Source organism: Mus caroli, unplaced genomic scaffold, assembly GCF_978045245.1.
Source record: "Mus caroli unplaced genomic scaffold, Mus_caroli_1 scaffold_6, whole genome shotgun sequence".
Lineage (NCBI taxonomy): Eukaryota > Metazoa > Chordata > Mammalia > Rodentia > Muridae > Mus > Mus caroli.
In genome coordinates, this window is record NW_028227261.1 from 38201348 (window position 1) to 38211803 (window position 10456).

A 10456-nucleotide genomic window follows, 5' to 3' on the forward strand; every position below is an offset into this window, starting at 1 on the left:
TCCCTCAGCAGGGATGCCAGCAGCTCCCTCAGCATTTATATGAAACACTGGCCTAACAGCTGCTGGCCACAGGATCTCCAGAGGTGTACAGTACACTAGCTAGGGAGAGTTAACTAAACGGGGCTTCCATCTATGCTGCCTTGGAACAGGCATCGTCCATGCTGGGGGAGGCCACCCACACTTGCAAGAAATCCCTCACCCACACTCATTAGGCAAGCCTAATCATCTCATTGGCTCCCCAGGTTGAAATCTGGTGGAATTATAATCTAGTTTCTCACTGGCGTCCTGTGAAAAGGAGTAGATGTTTCTATCTCTCCAGGCCTTGGAGAAATATTATGAACAAACATATAATGGGTCAAATGACAAACTGTCTAAGGAAGTGGCCACAGGAGTGGGTAATTCCTAGGTAACGAAAACAAGGTATGATCTTAGTGGTCTGGAGTGAAATGTAGATGGTACAGAAACCCAGGAGGGGGCTGGAGAGATGACTCAGTAGTTAACAGTATTTGTTGCTCTTCCAGAGAATGTGGAGCCAGTTCCCAGCATCCACATGGCAGCTCACAAGCATCTGTCACTCCAGTTCCAGGGCATCTGATGTCCTCTTCTGGCTTGCAAAGACACCAGGCACACACAGTGCACATACATGCACATGGCCAAAACACTCATACTCATAAAACAAATCTTAAAAAAAAAAAAAAAAAAAAAAAAAAAAAACAGAAATCATGGACAGCAGAGGCCAGAGCCTCAGAGCTACATAGACATTAAAGAAGCAGCAAGAACAAAATAAAGAAAAGTGTTACAGTTTTTAGAGGAAGAAGATCCAGGAGACCAGGTCAGGACAGGACAAGGCAAACAGTAGTGGGTGGCAGCAAACCAAGAGGTTGTCAGGTAAAAGAACCACACTACAAGCCACACCCCCTCCTGCTTCCTGAAGCCCCATTCTAAGCCCTACTAGAGGTACTAATAAATGCAGGGGTGGCAATGTGTCCCTTCAGGAACATCTGGGTTGTAGTTTAATCCAGGAAAAGCAATGAGCCAAGACCGCTTGCTTGTCATGTGATTGGACAGCTTAAGCACACAACTGAGGCTTTATGAAGCTGGGATGGAAAAGGGATGGGGCCAGGCCAAGGAAGGAAAATCAGAATACTGTAGAGGTGAGTTGAGAAGAGACAGAATGATCTTGGGAACCATATGACGATGAGAGAAACCAGGTGTGGAGAGTAGAGGTGCCACATGGGACAGAAGAGTGTGGGAAACACCGTGATCATCTTCGAAGACCGGGCATCTCAAACAGTGAGAACGTCCAGATGTTAGTCACTACACACTCAGGAGGCAGCAGTCATCCTTCCAGCTTGCTCCTTGGATTTATGAATCTATCTAAGAGTTAGACAACAGAGCTGGAGGGATGGCCAAGTGGTGCCTATCTGTACTCCGCTCTTTCTTCACACTCACATGTTCCAGGAGCCTCTGCTTAGAGGATGGTACCACCATAGTGGCATGGGTCTTCCCACACCACTTAAGACAAATTCCCACAAGAATGCCCACAGACCAGCTCAAAATAGACAGCCCCTCATTGAGACTCTCTTCCCAGGTGATGCGAGGTTGTATGAAGTTCACAATTTAAGCTTTTCCCATCTTCCCAATTCCACCATCAGGATGACTACCACCCACCCCAAACTCTTGGCTCTGTCCTAGCCCTTTGACCAAGCTTTACCTATTGAGGGGGAAAAAATATGTATCTTATTTGGGGAACAGGAAGGGACGAAGGCTACAGGTCCATTCCTTTGTTATTGCACAAGGACACTCACACCTAGGCAATGGGGCCAACTCCCTGGCTGGCAGAATCTACCCATTGAACCAAAAGGGTGGGGTCTAAGGTCATAATGGTTGATGCAACAAGTGATGTGTGACACTGATGCTGGAGCAGGCCTGGCACATGCTCAGACACCAACTGCAGTGAAGTGAGAAGCTGCTGTCTAATGAAAAGATGACCAGAAAGCTTCCTCGTATGTTCTCGGCTCAGCTGCAGCCTCGTTCCTCACCTGGTTCTCCAGTCTCTCACCATCATAAAGCCCGCCTTCCTCTCCTGACTAGTCAGTCTTCCAGCCTTCAGCCTGCTCTCCAGCAAGACCCACCCCTCTCCGTCTTCTGCCCTACCTCTTTCCCTCCCCTGGCAGCCCCTTCCTACTATCCCACCTTAAGGATCTCCATGCCCAGCACCTCCAGACATTCAGAGAAGCGCACCGTGCATCTCCCTCCCCTCTCCTGCTACTCCTCCATCCTTGTCCCTACTCCCCCCAACAGCCCTGTTGAATAGTTCCCTTCTCTTTAGTCCCCACCTTCAGCCCTCCCACCCACCCTCAGCCATACCAGGTGAGCCACCAATCTCATCGTGGGGAAAGGTTCCCCTACTGCTACCAGCATTCAGAAGTTCCAGGGCCGTGGGCACCTGGAAACTTGACCTTACAAACAAGGACTGCAGAACCATGGAGCCAATACGAAGTGCCTCTCTGGTTAGTCATGCAACGTCTGTGACCATACTCTGGTTTGTAACTTCTGTAGCCCTAATGTAGAGGTTTTCAACCTGTGGGTGGTGATCCCCACAGGGTCACATATCAGCCATCATATTTACATGACAATTCATACCAGCAGCAGAATTACAGTTATGAAGTAGTAACAAGGTAATTTTATGGTGGGTACACCACAGCATGGGTCACAGCATTAGGAAGTTTGAGACCCAATTGCCCTTTGCTCCTCCTGCCTGCGCAGCTGCCTCCCTCTAGCGTCTGCATTTCCAGCAAACTTGAGCTAGAACCAGAGTTCAAATACCAGGAGCAGAGTTAGGGATGGAGCAGGAGAGAAAGGGGAAAGGAAACACAGAAGGGCAAGTCCTGTTTATGTTCCTGTCACAGCGATGATGGTGCCCGTTTTGTTGTTCTGTTTTGGTCTCGTTCCTCCGAGTCTAGTCTGTTAGTCCATTTTTCTTCATCCTAGTCTTCAGAATCAGGCCAGAGACCACCTGCCCTGGGAAACAGCTCCTGCCACAAGGGGAGAGGTTCCTATTATACTTTCATCAAGATTCTGAGGGAGGGCCTATCAGCTGCCTCTTATCTCAAAGTCGGACAGGTGGTAACGTCTAGAAGGCAGGCACTGTGCTCTGTCCTACCTACAGGGTCTCACATAGATAACCCAGGGTCCTCTTGGGCTCAGTATGCAATCTAGGATGACCTTGAACTCCTGATCTACTCACCTCCACCTCCCAGGTACCAGGACTACAGGCATGTGCCACAATTCCCAGGCAGATGGCCCCAACAATCCCAAAAGACCTTAGCCAAAGTTGAATAAGTCATTATAATTTATTCAGAAATACAAAATATTAAAAATAGCCAAAATCCTCACACGAGAAATTATTCCAGATATGACACTAATACCTCAAATTGTAATCTAAGTACTATAGTAACAGTGATGTTGTATTGATACAAACAGACAAATGCACTACAGGGCACCAGAAATGACACATGAATCATTCTTAGGTTAGTCCTGATACAAATGACTTGTTACTTACATTTTCTAGTTGACGTCCGTGCTGCCTGGGTCTCGGCCGGTGATCCTAACTGGGCAGGAACCCAGAGAGTTCTAGAGAAGTCAGCCCCCTAAGGACACCAGTATTTCTCGGTTCACAGGGGTGGCCTGGAAGGGTCCAGGTAAGCAGTCACATGGTGCCCCTGAGGTTGGCACCTGGGAAACAGAATGTTAGAGCTTGGGGTGGAGCGAGCAGCTTCAGAGCCTCTGACTGCTCTTTTTCCCCTTTTCAAATTTTGTGGTTTTTAAAAGGTTTATTTTATGCATATGTTTTGCCAGCAATATATATGCACCACATGTGTACCTGGTGCTCAGGGGTCAGAGGAGTATATCTGATAAACTGGAATTGCAGACAGTCATAAGCTGCCATGTGAGCACTGGGAACTGAACCCAGTTCTTCTACTGAAACAATACAGGCTCTTAACCAATGAACCATCCCTCCAGCCCTGACAACTCTCTCTGAGCTTCCACCCAGCCCAGCACTGAAGCTTTCTGGGAGCAATTCTGGCTATTAGAAGTCAAGAGGACCCAAGCTGGAATTAAAAAAAAAAACAAAAAACAAAACAAACAAACAAAAAAAAAAAAAAACCCTCAGCTTTCAGGGCACAAACCTTCTTGCTAGGTTCCCACAAACTAACAACGTGGCTTCTTTTTAAAAAAAACGAAGACCATTTTCCTGTTTGCCTCCAGAATACAGTGACAAGTCAGGCATGCCCACAACGCCACAATGACTAGGTACTTCTCTGGGCCAGCCAAGTGTGATGATGTCAATTAGTGTGATATAGAGGTTTATATAATGGCATTAACAAAAGAGTCAGCCAGCCAAGCACACAGATATCGATAGCATGGATAATGTGTTCTGTGCTCAAATAACTTAAACAAAAGCTCTGATCCAAGAGAACTTTCTTTGATGGTGACAACATTCTAAATCTGTTCCGTGGCCATTGTGACTAGTGAATGATGGAGACAACATTCTAGATCCATTCTGTGACCGCTATAACTAGTGAATGGTGGAGACAATGCTCTAGATCTGTGCTGTGGCCACTCGGAACTAGTGAACACCTGGAACATGGCTGGTCTGACTAAGAACGGGACTGTGTGTGCGTGTACATTTGTATACAAATTTATGTATCGGGGTGTACGGATTGTGTCTTTTTAAAGACCTCAGGCTTATCCTTTGAGTGTCATTCCTCAGATTGTGTCCACCCTTTGAGGAGGAATAGGGTCTCTCACTGACCTGGAGCTCACCAAGTAGACTAGACTGGCTAGCTAGCAAGCCCAAGGGACATAGCCAGCCCTGTCTCCCCAGCACTGCAATCACACGTGTGTATTTTAAGAGTACTTAGCTCTTAAAATGTAGGTTCTGGTGATCAAACTCATGGCCTCATGCTTGAAAAACAAGCACTTTGCCTGCTGAGCCCTTTCCCCAGTCCCAGACACTACTTTTTTTTAAGTTGTGTTTAATCTTTGCCATGTAAACTCAAGTAGTCCCACATACCCAGCAATCACTGTACTGAGCAATGCTGTTCTAGGCTTCCAGGTCCTGGCCTAGTTGAAAGAGTTCAGGATCACCTCAGTGGAGTTTGGTCAATAATGGAAGCTCTGTAACAAGAAGGGCTGTGAAGGAAGGAGGGTTGTACGTGGGCCAAGTAGGTGGAAATCATCAGGCTAAGCAATCAGACAACTTGGAAAAATATTAGAGAGTACAAGGAATTTAACACTGCTTTCTCCTTTCTCTTGAAGAGTAAAGCCCTAGCTCTTGGGTGGAAAGAATACACGTGGACACGTTGCGTCCTTCACCTTCCTAGACAGCTGTGGCAAGCTCACCGCACGCGACAGGAAGGACCAGTGTGGCTGGCCCAGCCGGCCTAGCTTGCTTCAGACTCCTTTGGAACCTGCAGATAATAGACTGTGTTTGTCCAAGTTGCAGGAGGTCTGAAGCACTCCGTGCCTTCTCATTATAAACTTGGGAACAATGTCATCAGATGACCCTGGTGACAACCCAAGACATTATACTCTCCAGAACATTAGATACAGGTACTGTGGACCTGTGAGATGTATCCCAGCCCGAATGATGCTTGGGGACAGAATCAGCTGGAGGGTCATCGACATGAGTGGGAAACCCTCACCTCATTCAGGAAGAGGACCCCCAACTTCAATATGGGAACATGGGAAGCCACGCGGAGGGGGCATCTCCGCATGTCTCCTTATATTTGCTTAAAATATATTGATTACGTTTATTGCAACAGTATCATTTCTGTAAAATTCATGTCAGCTTTCTATGACTCCTTCAACAAACCTATGCCAAATACCCAGTGTGTAGTGGATGTTGTCCTTGGACGGAGGAATCTGCTAAGCTTTGGCTCCTCACCTCCTGGGGCTTGCTTTCTACTGGACACTGCCTGGGGGAGTATATCAATGGGGGAGTGTATCGACAGCCGTGGCTTTCAAAGTACACAGTCGGAAGAGAAGTCAGTCAGGGTGGGCCTGGTGCTCAGAAATCCCTTGGTCTATAAATTGCTGAGCAGTACAGTTCTGCAGTTCTGAAGGACCTAGAAGTCATGGTGACCTTCTAGAATATAGACATTAGATTTTCAGAGTACCAAAAGGCCATTGATCTTTTCAATATCATCAAACAAATTTGTATGGAAAGTATTGTCTTAGTTAGAGTTTTGTTGCTGTGAAAAGACACCATAACCATGCCAACTCTTATAAAGGAAAACGTTTCGTTGGGGCTGGCTTACAGTTCAGAGGGTTAGTCCACTCTCGTCAGAGCAGAAGCATGATGGCACACTTGAGGACATGCTGCTGTAGATGAGCTGAGAGTTCTGTATCTGAAGCAGCAAGCAGCAAGAAGTCCAGAGTGCCACACTAGCTTGAGCATCTGAGACCACAAAGGCTGCCCTCAGTGACACACTTCCTCCAACAAGGCCACACCTCCCAACAGTGCCACTCCCTATGAACCTATGATGTCATTTTCATTCAAACTACCACAAAAAAATGATGTCCATTTGCCTGTCTGTCTGTCTGTCTCCTCCAAGAGGAGGGAGAGACACCCAGATCAGCTATGGGATAGACAATTCAAACTAACTCTGTCCCTATTGTAAAATATAATGTAGAGGGGTTGGAGCGATGACTCAGCAGTACTGACTGCTCTTCCAGAGGTCCTGAGTTCAATTCCCAGCAACCACATGGTGGCTCATAACCATCTGTAATGGGATCCGATGCTCTCTTCTGGTGTGTCTGAAGACTGTGAGAGCTACTCATACATAAATAAATCTTTAAAAGAATAATGTAGAAAATTCTGATGCCATTCTCACCCCCATGACAAAGGCTCAGAAACTAGTGTAACACATCACCGGTATTTTCAGATTTTTTCCTACTGATATTGTAAATCTGGACTATAAGACAAATAGTTTTATGTTTTTCCAAGTACAGAACTACATGGAAAGCTTAAGAGAAAGGTGAAAATTACTGAATTTTGAAATATACCATCATTGTTGCTTTTCCTTTGACTTGACTGGAAAGAAACAGTCAATGATCTTTTCTGGAAACCTTTTTTAAAAAAAAAAAATGCTCCCGAGGAGAGCATTCCTCTTCTTGACGTTAACACCGTCAGCTTGACAGGATCACTTGGCATGGCCTGTGAGGGTGATCTAGGTTAGGCTAGCCTCTGGGCATGCCTCGGAGACTGTCTGGTTAGCTTCTGGAGACATCTGTGAGTGGCATCTTGATTAGTTTGTTGTAGTGGGAAGATGCACGCTAGCTGTGGGCTGCCCTGATCCACAAAGAGAAACTCAGCTGCACGCCAGCATCTATCACCTGCTTCCCAGCTGTCTCTGCAACGTGAGTGTGCTTCCAGCTCCTGTTGCTGTGAATCCCCTGCCATGATATACTGTATCCTTGAACTGTAAGTCAAAAATAAAAACACTTCAATTGCTGCTTTGTCGGGGACTTTTAATGTTTTTGGTTTGGTTTAGTTTTTTAATCACAGCACTGAGAAAAGCAACACTCTAATATATGCAGATCTCATCCTTGAGGCTTAATTGTTCTGAGAATACAGGACCTAGACTCACGTACACATAAGGTCTGATTAAGGGTCAGTTCTATTCTGTTCACAGAAGCCTCTATGTGAACAACGGTGAACTGATATACACAATGAGAGCCAGCATGGGGCACAAGGTCCTTAGAGTGGCTACATAGAGCCATACTTCTGTTGCCTGAATCACAAAGGAAATGTGCAACACTCTTGGAAATGTCAGCAGATACAAAATCCAAGTATCCACTCTCCTTGTTTTCTGTGTCTTCATTTTTGTTGGCCCAAAGAAGCCTTTACCCTCCTGATCTCACCAAAGTCCCCACCACCCAGAGCAACACCATATGAACACTGTCAACAGCAGCCTGGACAGTGGCACTGGGTGGCCGGGTATCATTTGATTTGGTTGTCAGTTCACACATATGCATTTCCAATGACTTCCACTTAATATCTTATACTGAAAACACCGGAAGACCCCATTGGGCATTCAGTCAGTGATCACTTTGGAAGGCATTCCAATCACTTGAGTGCCTAAGAAGTAGAGTTGAGGTGCAGAAGTAAATCTTTATAATATAAAAAATAAATTATGTGTATTCTGACAGCATGTATAAATGTGCACCATGAGAACGCCTGGTACCTGCGGAGGCCAAAAGCAAGCATCAGATCCCTGGAAATAAAGCTCTTCGCCATGTGGGTGCTGGGAATCCTCTGGAAGAGCAACCAGAGCTATAAACTGCTGAACTCTCTCCAGCCCACTAAGGCTAACTCTGAAAGTGACTGTTGGGTTCCCACAGGACTGTTCCTTTTCAAAGAGTCAACATATTTCTGTTTTCATCTTTCCCTAAATCATCCAAAGTATAGTTGTCATTAATGGTGACTGTTCAATGCATAAGAAAATTTGTAAAATTAATGTGCACTTAGTAGGCTGTAATGTAAAACAGCACACTATGATTCCAATGTTCACCTGTCTTAGCACATCACTGTGACATTGAGTAAGCTTTTCTTTTGTGTTTGGACGGAACCCAGAACCCAGTATGTAATAAGTAGGTGCTCTACCACGAAGCATCTCTTTTTCAACATTACACTTCGTATTGTGCATGTGTGTGCCCATAAATGTGGAAGTCAGAGGTCAACTTGGAAGAGGAAGATCTGCCCTTCCACCATGTGGATCCCTGGGATTGAACTCAAAAGACATTAAATTTGGCAGCAAGCACCTTTAACCACTAAGCCATCTAACTGGCCCGTTTCTTTCCTCTGCCATGGCAAGTTGCCTTTCTATAGCCCATGTCTAGATTCTCACCCAACATCTTAACCATTTGTGTTTTCCATGTCATGAAGTCTCTGAAGGTTTCATTGAAGTCTGTTGCTAATGTCACTTCTTTGGGAACATCCGTGTTCACGTGACTAAGTTTTCCTTTACCGAGTATGAGTGTATGTCCCATGTCTAGAACATCTAGTAATGACACCCCAATGTCAGCTATTTCCATAGTAACACCACTGCTTGCTTGTCCTAGCATTTCATTTCTGTGCACACATTTGTCTTTGCCAGTCACTTCTCGTAATGACTTAAATTATATGTGGGTTTATGCCTGGGGACAAGAAGGCAAGAGAACTACACTGTGCTACCCATGAGTTTTTAAAAAATGAGTGACAGGCACAATGACAGCCATGCATGGACTCTGAAAAGTTGCTGAGAGATCACCACTACATAACAGAACCACTCCCAGCGACACGTAAGGGACAGAAATTTCATTGATAAATGAAATCCATGCACGCTGCCTTAAGAACAACCTCACTTTTGATGTAAGACATTTTTACCCCAAGCAATACGGATACTACTTGTGCATACTGGTCAATTTCTTTTCAGGGACAGAATGATAAGACGACATGATAGAAGTCCTACAAAAGAAACAATGGACTCTGCTCATATGCCTTTGCTCCAGGAAAACGGGCAGAAAGACACTTCTAAGTCTTGTATAAAAGGGTGTGGCATTCATAACTCAGCATGGCAAACTGTTTTCCTAATCTCAGTATGTTCCACACAGAACTCAAAGCTTCTACTTTTGCAGCTCGCACTGGGCTGATGAGGTTACACTACCACCCCAGAGTGCTGTCAACTGTTAATATCAGGTTCTTCTGAAAACACAACAGTGCCACCAGAACTTAGCTGAAATGAGATCATCAAAACTCTTTGCTTCTAGAAATTCACTAGCATGTAAAACCACAACTGTCTCCTGTGTGCACCAGCATGCCATAAGAAAACATCTTCTTAGTAATACATGTGGTTCTTATTTTCAGTTTTCTTAAAAACAAAGCATGATTTCAGAAGCAAAGAGGAGAGCAGAGACAAGCTGGTTACTACCCCATTAGCAGCAGGACCCAGAAGGGGCCACACAGCACACCTGCAGTCTCTCATAAGCACCTCAGCATCTCCAACCCAACCAGCAAGGCTCAGCAGACATTAAGGAAAGCTGCCCCTGTATCCAGACCCCATCTGCCCCCCAGGGGCTCACATGCTGAAGGTACACAATCCTTTAAGTGATGAGATGAGGGGGTCCTTTAAGAGATGAGTCCTAGGGGCAGGTATTGTATGCCAGGAGCATTGACATTGGTGGAGTTGGTACCTGTGTCACAAATTTTGTTCCTACAAAAGCAAGTTAAACAAGGCTGGCCCCACAACCTCTGCTTGCTGTAAGACCTACCATCATCATGCCACCGCTGCTCTCGTCTGAAGGCACTACCATTCTGGACCTAAACTGGCCAAAGCTGAGGTAAATAACCCTTCTTTATGAAGTACTTCAACTCAGATATTTTGATAGAGCAACAAAGTAGTGTTTT

The 10456-nt window shown here is 45.5% G+C and overlaps 1 long non-coding RNA gene across 1 annotated transcript; it reads right to left on the reverse strand.

Moving 5' to 3' along the window:
- Positions 1–2697: 2697 nt before the first annotated feature.
- LOC110293547 (uncharacterized) lies at positions 2698–6424 on the reverse strand. The gene is made up of 4 exons (XR_002377811.2): positions 6327–6424; positions 5081–5199; positions 3566–3738; positions 2698–3038 (listed from the first exon to the last, which is right to left on the reverse strand). It is a non-coding gene; the product is annotated as an uncharacterized LOC110293547 (long non-coding RNA).
- Positions 6425–10456: the final 4032 nt, after the last annotated feature.